This window comes from Phyllostomus hastatus, unplaced genomic scaffold (genome assembly GCF_019186645.2).
Source record: "Phyllostomus hastatus isolate PE091 unplaced genomic scaffold, TTU_PhHast_1.1 phas_scaffold_193, whole genome shotgun sequence".
NCBI lineage: Eukaryota > Metazoa > Chordata > Mammalia > Chiroptera > Phyllostomidae > Phyllostomus > Phyllostomus hastatus.
In genome coordinates, this window is record NW_025334015.1 from 9,031,359 (window position 1) to 9,044,993 (window position 13,635).

General features: G+C 41.0%; 1 pseudogene; it reads right to left on the reverse strand.

Moving 5' to 3' along the window:
• Positions 1-10,447: 10,447 nt before the first annotated feature.
• On the reverse strand, positions 10,448-11,619 carry LOC123832599 (annotated as a pseudogene).
• Between the last annotated feature and the right edge of the window lie 2,016 nt (positions 11,620-13,635).

Here is a 13,635-nt window from a genome sequence, read left to right on the forward strand (position 1 = left end):
TAGATATGCATTAAGATGTACAATCCTTGGCAAAGGATGCTGGAGAAAATGTTGTGAACACTCGTAGTCTCTCTCCCGCTCCATCCTGCCCGCAGCCATACCGCATGAGGTCTCATCAACCCCTGGGAGCTCACCGAACAGCCTGGAGGCCTGGGATTTTGTCCCACCGTGTTTCCCTGGGCTCTACAGGGCCAGGTATGCTACAGTAAGATTTAGGGTTTGACACCCTTCTGTCTTGTGTCTCAGTTGGCACATCTGCTCTCTCTGTGAGTTATCTTTGCTGCATTTCTTACATTTAATTTACCAGTATTTCTTGGGCTGATCAACCAAGGGAAAAAGGGAGTCATAGCAACAGGATAACCTGCATTACTGAGGCTCTGCCCGCTCCTATTCACTCTGTCAAAAGTCTCCAGTTTTCAGTGAAAGTCCCCCACAATACTATATTGTGTGTACGGGTATCAATACAGACATGAATATATAGATATACATACTATATAATACTCGTATGTATGATACGTGCTTAGTAGTTACATTTTCATTGAAAGTTTATTAACCCCCATTTTACAGGTAAGCAAACGAGCCTCAGAGTGACTCACTAACTTGCTCAGGGAGGGGTCTATGCCAGTGGTGAGATCTGAAAAGTTTTAAGAAACAAAGTATCATCTCAGTTTGTTTTTAAAGGTTTGGTGGAATGTTAATTCATCTTTATGGTTTTTAGCTACAAAAGATCACATGTTCACTGCAGAAATTTTTAAAATATAAAAAATCACAAAGATGCAAGTCACAGAAAAAAAACATAAATCCCACCTCAATATAAAAATATCTTTAACATTTTGGTGTATATTCTTATAGACTTTTTTCTGCTAATCACATTTGAAAAAAAACAATTGGGACCACACTGTAAAATCACCTTCATATTTGTAAGGGTTATTTCATTCCATTTTCAGAATAAGCCTGCAAAGTAAGAAGCATCACCGGCCCCATTTTGTAAGAATGACGGAGGGATAGAAAGGTGAGGTTGTTCAAGTCGAACAGCAGAGCCAAATGCATGTCCAGACTGTCTTTCTCCAGAGTCATGCTCCCGGTTCTCCCAGCTGCCCCAGATGACAGGCTGGGCCTAGGCGATGGCAGGACAGGAAGGAAAAGGAATCACTCACTGACTGGGTTGTTGCTAATGTTGGACTTGGTGCCTGCTTCTATGCAGGGCATAGACGAAAGAAAGAAATTTTTTAATGACGCTAATTTTTCTAGCCTGGGGTTCTGGGGAAAGGATGCTCCCACAAATGGTACCAGCACATAATTTGTTCAATAATACGTGTCACTTCCACTGGGCAAAAGTGCATTTCCGTAATTCAGACTTGTGTCTAATTCAGGGCTGTATGCACTGTGTGATTGATCCAGTGAGGTCTTATCAAACCTGTAACCAGGTCACTCTGCAGGAGGGGACTTGGCCCTGGCTGGAAATCCATGGGAGCCAGCACGGGGGTCGGGGCGCCTCATTTCCACAAGCCCAGGCCTGCCTACACTGTGCTTTCCCACGGTGGCTCCTCTGTCACCAGCAGGGCACCCAGAACAAGTACCATATGATCGGGCAGAAGGGTCCCCTCCCCTGCCCACACCAAGTGGACTTTATTTCTGCCCTAGCAAGGATGGGAAAAACAAGGTTTTGCCAAGAAGAAAGAAGAAATCAAAACATAACATGTACTTCCCTGGGCTTCATGTTCCTGGCTTGACTTCTGTCATTTACGTTGTAGTGATGTTATTTGTTAGAGTGGCACAGACAGTTTCAGGAGAAGGCAGAAATGGCAGTCTGGGACTCGAACCCCCAGAGCTCTGTCACCTGAAGAAGGGGAAGAAACAGTGGGTGTGTGGGAGTCAGGAATGTCTCTCCTGATTCAAGCCTCCAGCCCCACGCCCCACCCTGCCCACAGAAAAGGAAACACCACCGTTCAGACCCAGATGGGAGACGCTGTGAGACAAAGAAGGAAGGTGGGTGCATTGTTCCTGGGACCTGGGGGTCATGAACCCTTTGAAGGTCTGTCTGACAAGTTCATCTCTGATGGGGATGGGGAAACAGTGGTTCGCTAAACACGGAATTCCCGTTCAACTATTGGCTCAATATCAAGCACCCAATCCACCATCCGAGTCCTCCAAGCCTGAGATAATTTGCTTTGTTTATTTTTTTTCTCTCAGGTTTTCTAAAACATGCCAACTTCAAAAAACTCATCCTCAGGGAGCTAATTTTTACATAATTGGTAATTCGTTCTGTTGTGTTTTTTTTTTCTTTTAATCAAAGCTGTTCTACATTTCTGGATGACATTTGATGACCTGCATTTGTAAAAAACACTAGATTTGCCCTCTTTGACTCTGAAAAATTGGCAGCAGAGTCTAATTCTCTCCAGGCCTCTCTAGTGTGACACTTCTTGTACTCCTTTTCCCTAACACATACCACAAATTGCTCACGCAAATGCTTCAGAGAGGCCAGGTTCTTACAAATATCTTACAGAGAACCTTCTCTGGGCCTCTTTTTTCCTCTTTCTTCAGTTAGTTAATCCCAAGAAAGAAAATACCTGCCAAGAAGGATTCCTTGTGGTTAATCGGGCCCAAATCCATAACCATCTTCTAACAGGTATTCTTCTGCAAAGGCGTTTCGGATAAGCTGCATTTCAGAGAAAAGCCCCGGGCTCACCTCTCAGCCTATGCACTGTGCTGCTGAGTCGACCCTAATAAGAGAGCTCCTCAGATTGAAATTTGACCAATAGAAGCGAGACTTTTCCTGCCCAATCGTAGCTACACAGCAATAGCCTCATTCATCTTTACCAACCAATCACAGCAGCTCCATTTCAACCAATCAGGATGATGCTATTTGAATCACTCAAACTGTGAAGATTTGGATCCTCATTTCCATAGAAGTGGACTAATCAGGGACCAAGTGCAGCAACTCCTCTCAAAAGTTAGCTTCCCCTCTGTCTTGGTGGAAGACACTTTCTGTCTCCATCCAAGACTGCATTTCCCCCACTGGGGCTGTTCTAACACTGCAGCTATGATGCCTGAACCCCTCCACCCAAGCTGCTTCAACTGAGCGGTCTTGTGCCTAAACTGTCACAGCACGACTGAGCTGTCTCACAGCTGAGCTGTTGTCACTAAAAGTCTCCCCCACTTCATGGCACCCCAAATTTGGGGATTCCCGGAAGCATTGAATTAGTGGTGACAACTTTGGTTGACAAGTTTCTGAACCCCCTTTGCTCTTCCCTCTACATCTTATCACTCTTTATCTCCATTGTGTCCCCATTTATTAGGCATACCAGATGTGCCTAATAAATACTGACAAGTGAGGCAATTGTGAATGAATTCCTTCCAGTCTTTTTCTGTTTTATTTTCTTCTTTGCATTTTCTCATCACTGGCTCCATATTCCAATTGAGAGCTATACTCTCCCCTTGAAACTTTGCCACTTTTCCCCTCGAGTGTACCAGTATCTGTCACTCTTTATCGAAAAGTTCCTAAATGAGACAAACTTCATTGTCAATGAAGTCACCTGGGTGATTTGATGTTTTGCCAGAAAACTCTGCACGAGACATGATGCATGAGTGGGTATGTTGTTGTGATGTAGCTGCCAATCATGAATTGCCCATAGCTGTGACTCTCTGAATCATCCAAATAGTTTCCACTGAGGAATGTTCAAGTTTAATTCAAATTTTGATGCAGATTCGTTGCTCTACCCACTCGGTCATTTTGAATGTGGCAGTCACACAGTACACATGCTCACTCAAGGGCATCTACCACCCCCACTGACTAGTACAGTGAAGTTGTCATTGTTCACACATGTGCTTTCAGTCCACAAACCTTGGCTGCCAGGTTACATCCATGTAGCACAAACCATTCCCATCATATTAACAAGAGCTGGGCTTTTTCCAGACAGACCTCTTGTTTGTCTCCAGGTTGGCCAAGCTGATTATTACTATTTCTGTACATGTGAACAAAACCCAGGATTCACATCACTTGTTACAGAAATACTCTTTGATTGAAAAGGTTTACATTGCCTACTGTATAGCTCCTACTGTGGAGACAAGATCTTAAATTTTTTTTCAAGTTGCAAGATTGTCATTTAGAGGGTTACTGTCCTTTCATTCTGGAAGCAACATTTTGATGAAGCTTTTAGTAATGCTAAAGCACTTGCTACCATGCCTCATCATTTATATATATGTGTATATTTATACACACACACACACACAGTGGTCTCCCTTATCTGCAGTTTTATTTCATTTACCCACTGTCAACTATCGTCTGAACATATTAAATGGAAAATTCCAGAAATAAACTACTCAAAAGTTTTAACTGCACACTGTTCTGAGGAGCATGATGAAATCTCACACCATCTATCCCACCCAGGGTATGAATCACCCCTTTGTCCAGAGTCTCCACACTATAGAGACTTCCCACCCCTTAGTCACTGAGCAGCCATCTGGGCTATCAGAATGACCACCAAGGTCCCGCAGTGAATGTGTTCAGGTCACCCCTACAGCAGCCTGTTGCTACGTCACGATGTCTGCATCATTCACTTCACTCCATCTCACCACGACGCATCTCACGTTGCCACAAGAAGGTGAGTACAGTACAGTAAGGTATTTTGAGAGAGACCACAGTCACATAACTTTTATTACAGTGCATTGTTATAATCTTTCTATTTAATTAGTAGTTATTATTAATATTTTAGTGTGCCTAAGTTATAAATCAAATTTTACCCTTCACTGTTGGTATGTATGTATAGGAAAAAACAGTATGCATAGGGTTCAGCGCTGCCCGTGCCGTTTTAGGCACCCACTGGGGGGTCTTGGAACGTATTCTCTGTAAATAAGGGGGAACTACCCTGTGTGTACACACACATACACAAGCACTGCAGACTGACGTGCTAAATATTCTATTTGGGCATACAAACTGAGTGTATAACTAGCAGAAATATTGACCTGCAGCATTAGATATTTTTTCCCTAAATTCAGATTTAAGCTGTCTTGTAACTAAACACTTTTATTTGCCCTTGGGAAAAAGCAGAAAGACAACAGCCTGGAGAAGCAACGAGATGACAGGGAGTGACCAACCAGTGTGGTGCACAGTCTCAGAGCCAGGCGCTATTGAAGTCCTGGCTAGAATGGGAGGGTTCAGGTAACAGTCTCCTTAAGGCAGGGGTGTCAAACTCATGTTCACCAGGGGCCACATCAGCCCCGAGGTTGCCTTCAAAGGGCCGAATATAATGTTAGGACTGTATAAATGTAACTACTCCTTAACAGTTAAGCAAGAGCTCAGTGCTGCTGCCAGGTAGAAACAAGGTGTCGGGCCGATGAAACAAGGTAGAGGGCCAGATTCAGCCCGGGGGCCTTGTGTTTGCCACCTGTGCCTTAATGAGTTCCAAAAGTCACTTGAAAAGAAAAACCTAATAAAATACTGAACCCCTCGATGGCAGTGGAACAGAGACTCAGACCACTGATACCTGGGCATTAACAACCTCCGAAGCTCCAGAAGATGGGCCCATGTTCACTGCCCCGGATTCCCAGCACCGCTGCACATCCCCCTCCCCAGCCCCTTTCTCCTCCCCTCCGTGTGCAGACGAGGGAAAGCAAGGATCTGCTACCTTAGAGTCTGTCTACCACATCTCATGCTTTATAAGCATCTGGTAAATGTGTATTGAGTGAATAGATAAATTACACTCACCTCCATCCACAAATACAAAATTATCTGAATGCTGAATAAGAAGGGATGAAAAGAAGAAAATAAAATTTCAAACTGCTACCCAATTTCCTTTCTAGCATTTCTCAGCTGGCTCTGACAAGCACTAGCTCCTTGGAATATGAATAGGTGGTGGGGTGTGGAGAAGTCATGGAAGAACATACTGTTAGACATGTTTGGAAATACTGGCTACATAAAGTAAAAATGGCTTTGTTACTGTTAGGCTTTTTTTAATTGTAGGAATTCTCAGCTTTTATACCACGAGAGTATATCCTGTGTCATGTTTCCATATGTATTTAATCATAACCTTTGTTTGGAGAAGTATCTTGCAAGACAGTGTTTTTTGGATATACGGTTCTCTAGAATGCATTTTGGGAGATGCTGGTTTAGTACCATCCTGGTTTCTTTTGGACTTTTGACTCAAGCTGCCTTTGCCAGCCATCGTGTAGTTCCCTCAGACCCTTCTGTGGTCATTCTCCCAACAGAGCTTCTCCTGGTAAGTAGAAATCACTGAATGTCCCCGAACATCCTCTTTGCTTCCGCATCCCAACGTCGAGGTTTCATTTAGACCCACCTTGGTCTTCTCCGAAGTCTGAACTGCTTTCCAAGAATCTTATAGATTTCCTTGGCTTCAAACCACAACTTATAAAAGAGGTTGTTATCTACTTATCCATTCATTTAAAAAAAGTATGTGTTAAGTACCTCTTAGGTGCAAGGCATTCTGGGGATAGTTACGGACATAGATCCTGCCTTAAGGAGTGCAGAGTTTGATAATAGTTGTAACTTGAAATTACTGTGCTCAGGAATGAAATATCTCACATCTACAAAATGGGGATAATTGTATGTTTTTTATTTTTATCACATTGGTCAAATACGATGAAGTACACAAAAATGCCTGGCACAGTGCACATTCTGGCACGAGAAGTCATAATGGCATTAATAGTAGGAGAACCCTTTAGAGTCTACACAGAAGGTTTACCCAGAAGCAGGCCTTGACCTCAAGTGCTTCACGGAAACCCCCAGAAGCTGCCCAAATCACTGAACTTGGAGTGCACACTGGGAAGGTACCGCTTCCCGCATCCCTACACACCCTCTGTTCCTTGTGCTGCTGGCTAGTTGAGGCAACAGTGAACCAAAAAGGAAGTTGCCTTAGCCAAGTCCGGCTGGACAGTCTCTCCAACCCTCTCGCCTGGCTCAGCCTCTGTGGTCTGACCTGGTTCTCATGTAGATTTTGACAAATGTTCACAGTGTTAGTAGGGCATTTTGACAAATGGGTAAACTAAGGCTCTGAAAAAATAAATGCCTTGGCCAACATCCCCCTGCTAATAAGTGGCGGTGCTAAGATAATTCTACTTCAGGTGGCCAATGGCACACGGGTAACAAGACAGAGATGGAAGGTTAGGAGGCCATTGCATTAGTCCAGGCTAGGGCTGGGCGGGGCACTGCCACAGTGGGACAGAGACAAAAGGGCAGAGACCAGGACAATGAAAAGGTCAAGGGGACATCACGCCTAAGAAAGCGTTCGCTCCCCATTGGTTCTGTCTTCCACAGCCAAATAGCTTTGGTTACATTGATCATTACATGGCCCCTGCCTTCAAAGGACTAAAAATCCGAAGGGAGATGAGAGAGACCACAAGAAGTACATAAAACCAGTTTCTGCCACACTCGGGTAACCTAGATTCCAAGGTTAATTCTGCCAGTAAACGGTTATGTGACCACGGGCAAATCACAGAACTTCACTGGATCACAGTTTTCTTCAATGACCACTCATGTGTTCACATATTTAATGAGTATTTTTCCGTGTTTACAAGGTGCCAACCACTGTGGTAGGCTTTAGAAATACAGGCGTCCCTGAACGCAGGGAGATGAGAGGCAATTCTGTATCCAACTCCTCTTCCTCTTTCCCTGTCCAGTCAATCACCAACTTCCAACTGTTTTACCAAGTAGCACAGCGTACCCAAAGCATGGCCTGAGCCTGTTCACCACTCAGGCCCTCTCCACTGCCATTCTAGGCAAAGCCACAGTTCACATGAACCCAGGCTTGACTGACTCCATCGACAGAGCAGAGGCCTGATGAGTCAGGGGAGGGCCCGCCTGTTGTTAGCCATCCTTCCTTGGAGCCCTGCCTGTGAGCAGAGTGAGACCAAGTATCCTGGATGACAGACATCCTGTGTCAGAGGCAAGGGGGCCCAGAGCCTTAGGAAGAAGGACAGTCTGTGAGGCTTGAACATGACATTTGCATTCCAAAGACATCACACATTGTTAACAATCACATTATGCACGTAAGCGTTTCAAAAGGAGGGCAAATTAGAAGCCAGGGAGTTTAAGTATCACAGTAACAGAATTATGTTTCCTGCAGGAATTTTAATAATAAAAGTTTTCTAATGGCCTATAAGTTTAATAGCCATAAAACCAGTACATTATTAAGAAAATCCAGCCTTTGATGATTCTGGATTTTCTGTGCAGTTTGTTGTTTTTGTTTTTGTTTTTGTTTTTTTAATCACTACCAGCACTATCATATCACAGCTTTTTATCATTCTTTTGCATGGAAAACAAAATACAAACTTCTCAAACAAAACAGCAGTATTGCACATCACCCACCACCACACAATTCTAGCTCCCCAGCAGACAAAAATAAATTGCCTCCATTGCCTGGTCTATAAAATGAGGATGATAGTAAAGGACCCACTTCAAAGAGCTATAAATAAGGTCACGTCAGTTGATATTTATAATGTGCTCAGAGCATTGTCCAGCACACCATACGAGGTCTGTCCTGAAAAAGTCCAGCCATTGTTAATATAACAAGAACGGTTTGAGGACATCAGTGTAACCTGGCAGCCAAGGAGAGTGGACTGAAATGCACATGTGTGAACAATGACAACTTCACTGTACTAGTCAGTGGGGGCAGTGGATGCCACTGAGTGAGCATATGCACCATGTGGCCATCACATTCAAAACGACTGTGCGAGTAGAGCAACAAACCTGCATCAAATTGTGTGTTAAGCTTGAACACTCCTCAGCAGAAACTATTTGGATGATTCAGAGAGCCACAGCTATGGGCAACTGGTGATTGACAGCTACATCACAACAATGAGCCCTCTCATGCATCACATCTTGTGCAGAGCTTTTTGGTGAAACATTAAATCACCCAGGCGACTCAGTCCTCCTATAACCCAGATTTGGTGCCCTGTGACTTCTGGCTTTTCCCAAAACTAAAATCACGTTTAAAAGGCAAGAGATTTCAGACTGTTGATGAGATTCAGAAAAATAGAACACGGCAGCTGACGGCAACTGGGAGAACTGTGTGAAGTCCCAAGGTGCCTACTTTGAAGGAGACTGAGAGGTCATTGTCCTGGGTACAATGTGTCTTGTATCTTCTTCAATAAATGTCTCCATTTTTCGTATCGCATGGCTGGATAATTTCTGGACAGACCTCATCATATTACCTTAGATAATAAGGTGTAAAAGTGAGTGTTTCATGTTTTATACTATGAAACATGCATTTCTGGTATTGTTTTATGCAGCACAGAGGATCCCCCTGTTCATTTAAAAAACACCTCCAAGTTATAGCTCTTGCAACAGTATTAACAGATTAAACATGATGAAGGGTTCTGTTCCCTCTATTTCAAGTTTCAAAGAAAAATAAAGCTCAAAATCTCTGTAGGACATACCTGAAAATGAAAAGCTTTAAGAGACAGTTAAATGTGTTTTGAAATAAGATACAAATTGAAACAAGATTCTTAAGTGTGTATCTGTCTTAGGCTGATATGTACTGGGACTTTAAAAAAATTTTATTAAATCTGAATATTTTCTCAAAAGAGAAATAGCACAATTTGCCTACAAACATATGGTTTTGGAGAGAAATCAAGCTTTTTCAATATTATTGACTAAGTATTGTTTGCTTTTGAATTATATTAATTTAATATTCAACTGAACATGAGGATTTGGCCTCACACTACTTATAATGAAATGACTTATTTTTGAAATAGAAACTTTTTAAAGCATTAGGAAAGAATTTACTAAAGCTGTATAAACAAGTCTTCCAATGTCACGAGAGATCCCACAGTACAGAAACTATCTTGCACCATTGAGGCTTCCCAGTGAGCTGATCTTCTGAAATTTTAGTGCCGTTTTAAAAACCAAGAAGTCCGCAGAAGACTGCTGTGATGAGCGCTGTTTCTAAAAACAAGTCGCAGACACACCCCCATTCTGCGCATTGGCACTGCTCCTCCGAGTCAGCAACTCTGCGCCTCCTCTTAGGCGCACTAATTTTCAGCTTAGCGAATAGTCTAACCTGGTTCTTAACAAATTTGTCGGATAGTGTGAATGTTTTAAGGGCTTTCTCTCTCAAAGAAAAAAAATTGATGTCTCACTAAAAGGTAATAAGAAGTATATCTTACTTTCAGACATTAGACTTTCTGGAATTGGCCCAACTGTATAAAACTTTAAGAATTATGTGCAAGTGTGGAATCAGGACTAGGAAAACAGTGGGGCAAAATTAAACCTCACTACATTAAACTCTTTTTCTAGCTTTAACTCGAAAATAAAAGTCATGAGACTTCCATAGCATTAATTTTAAAAACACTCAAAAGTAAAAAGTGCTATTTTTCAAAAAGTACAATTCTTTCCCTCCTACATATCACCATGGAATGATTTCAGCTCTCCTGTATTAAAAGCTGGTCTTTAAAAAAAAAAAACTAGTACTGCAATACTTAATATATGCTATTAATCAGTAGTGGCTTAAGTTTCAGCAGGACCTCTATTAGTCTTTGAATTCTCCTTTTTCCTCCAGGACCTTTTGGTTTTGCAAAACTTTGCTTATGTGCATGCTACTTGGTGTGTGCTTCTTCACAAAGTCTGCAGTCAACTCACCCCCATTTCTAACTCATTTTCCTAATGATATCCATTTGTAGTTGTCTTTCTACAATTTCCATCAGCGGGGTCTTTCAGCTAGAATACAGCATCCATTCTCTTCTACTGTGTGTGTATCCAGTCATTAAATAAATAAAAACAATGGACTCCAAATAGTCTCCTTCATGGGAATGTTTACATAGAAGGAAATGGTAATGTACTGAATCTTTGGGAACCCCCTTTAGCAAATATTTTAGTTCTGTATTTGTTGTGTGGCCAAAACTGCAATTTAATTTTTTATATCTATTTCCAGTTGCATATAGCTGAGCTGTCTGTTTTTCAATTTTTCCAAAGCCTGAAAGCTCCTGGAGAAATAGGAAATGCTACTCCTTGCAGCATTTGATGCAGTGTTTGATGCACTCTTTGATGCACTCTTTGATGCTTGGTGTCCATACCATGGAAGTTCATATCTCATCAAATGTAATGTTTCCATTCTCCCTCAGCTGCAGTCAGTGAGGCAGGGGAAGACTGTGACAGCAAATATTTTTTACAGTCATGTAATGATATATCTTCCTTTACTGTTCCAAATACTTCATCCTTAATGTGGTCTCCACCAAACTCCTGTTTCAGAGCTGCTCTTGTTGCTGCATACAACATTTTTTGACAAACATGAGAATGATCTGGAGACCACACAACAACTGTCCATTCATATCCGTGGGCATTCAAGAATCTGACCTGAGGAATATGTAGCATGGTTTTGTCCTCCCACAGGGGTAAAACAAAGTGATTATAATCCTTATCCCAGGAATCTGAAGGATAACTACATGATCCCATCACAAGTTTCTCTGTTTACTGATTTCCATTCCAGAGATGGAAGCACTGACATTAAAAATGGATTGTCATGCAGAAATATTTTCAATAAATATTTTCAGAAGTCTGTATTTTCCATTTCTTGCTCTGGCAAAGATAGCTTTAATATCCTCGCTTGCTTGGATGGTGATCTGGTGGGACATGGCGGCAGCCCTGGGCTCCCAGCTTTGGCACCGCGTACAGTGAACAGTCCTGGTCGGAGACAGTAGGAAGTGGCCTACATTCTTTTCAAGTGCACATGGAACATTTTCCAGGATAGACCACATGTTAGGACACAAAACAAGTCTCAATAAAATTAAGGTTGAAATGATATCAAGCATCTTCTCTGACCACAATGGTGTGAAACTAGAAACCAATCACACACAAAAAAAACAACTAAAAAACACACAAAGACATGGAGGCTAAAAAACATGTTACTAAATAATGACTGGGTTAACAATGAGATCAAGAAAGGAATCTAAAGATACCTTGAAACAAATGAAAATGAGAACATAACCACCCAAAATCTAGGGGACATAGCAAAAGCTATGCCGTTCATTTCAGGCCTACCTCAAGGCACAAGAAAAAACTCAAACAAACAATTTAACTTTACACTTTAAAAAACTACAAAAAGAACAACCAACAAAGTGCAAAGTGAGTAGAAGAAAGAGAATAAAAAATTAGAGCAGAAATAAACAAAATAGTCAATGCAAAAGACCAAAGAAACCAAGAGCTGGTTCTTTGAAAAGGTAAACAAGATTGACAAAACTTTCACCAGACTCATCAAGAAAAAGAGAGAAGACCCAAATAAATAAAATCACAAATGAAAGAGAAGAGGTAATAACCGGAAACAAAGAAATACAATGGATTGTAAGAAAATGATACAAACAAGTATATGCTAACAAATTGGGCAATCTGGAAGAAATGGATAACTTCCTAGAAACATACAATCTTCTAAACTGAATCAGGAAGAATCAGAAAGTCTGAAAAGACCAATTAGAACTAATGAATTTGAAGCAGTAATGAAAAACTCCCAACAAACAAAACTCCTGAACCAGATGGCTTCACGGGAGAATTTTACCAAACATTCAAACAAGAACTAACACCTATACTTCTAAACTATTCCAAAAATTCAAGAGGAGAGAAAACTCCCAAGCTCATTTTACAAGGCCAGCATTCTCCTAATTCCAAAACCAGATAAAGACACTACAAAGAAAGAAAATGATGGGCCAATATCTCTGATGAACACAGATGCTAAAATCCTTAACAAAATATTAGCAAACCGAATTCAGTAATACATTTAAAAGATCATACACCATGAGCCAGTGGGATTTATTCCTGAGATGCAAGATTGGTACCATAACCACAAATCAATAAATGTGATACACCACATAAACAATATGAAGAATAAAAATTACATGATCACATCAATAGATGCAGAAAAAGCCTTAGATAAAAGCTAGCACCCATTTTGATTAAAAAAATAATAAAACTCTTAGCAACATGGAAATAGAGGGAACACACCTCAACATAATAAAGGACATATATGACAGCCCACAGCCAACATCATACTCAGTGGGCAAATACTAAAAGTGTTTCCCTTAAGATCAGGAACAAGACAGGGATGTCTGCTTTCACCACTCATTCAACATAGTACTGGAAGTCCTAGCCATAGCACTCACATAAGAAGAAGAAATAAAAGGTATCCAAATTGAAAAGGAAGAAGTAAAACTGTCATTATTTGCAGATGAAATGATACTATATAGAGAGAAACCTGAAGATTCCACCAAAAAACTACTAGAACTGATAAAAGAACTTAGTAAAGTTGCAGGAAAAAAAATAAGTAGTCGGAAATCAGTTGCATTTCTATACACCAATATGAACTATTAGAAAGGAAAACTAAAAAACAGTCCCATTTACAAATGAATCCAAAATAAAATAAATTACTTAGGAATAAGTTTAACCAGGAATGCAAAATACCTATATTTGGAAAATTGTAAGACAATGAAGAAAGAAATTGAAGAAGCTACAAATAGTGGAAGCATATACCATGTTGAAGGATAGGAAGAATTAACATCATTAAATGTCCATACTACCCAAAACAATCTATAGATTCAGTGCAATTCTGGTCAAGATACCAATAATGTATTTCACAGAATTAGAACGAATACTCCAAAAATTTGCATGAAACCACAAAAGATGCTGAATAGTCA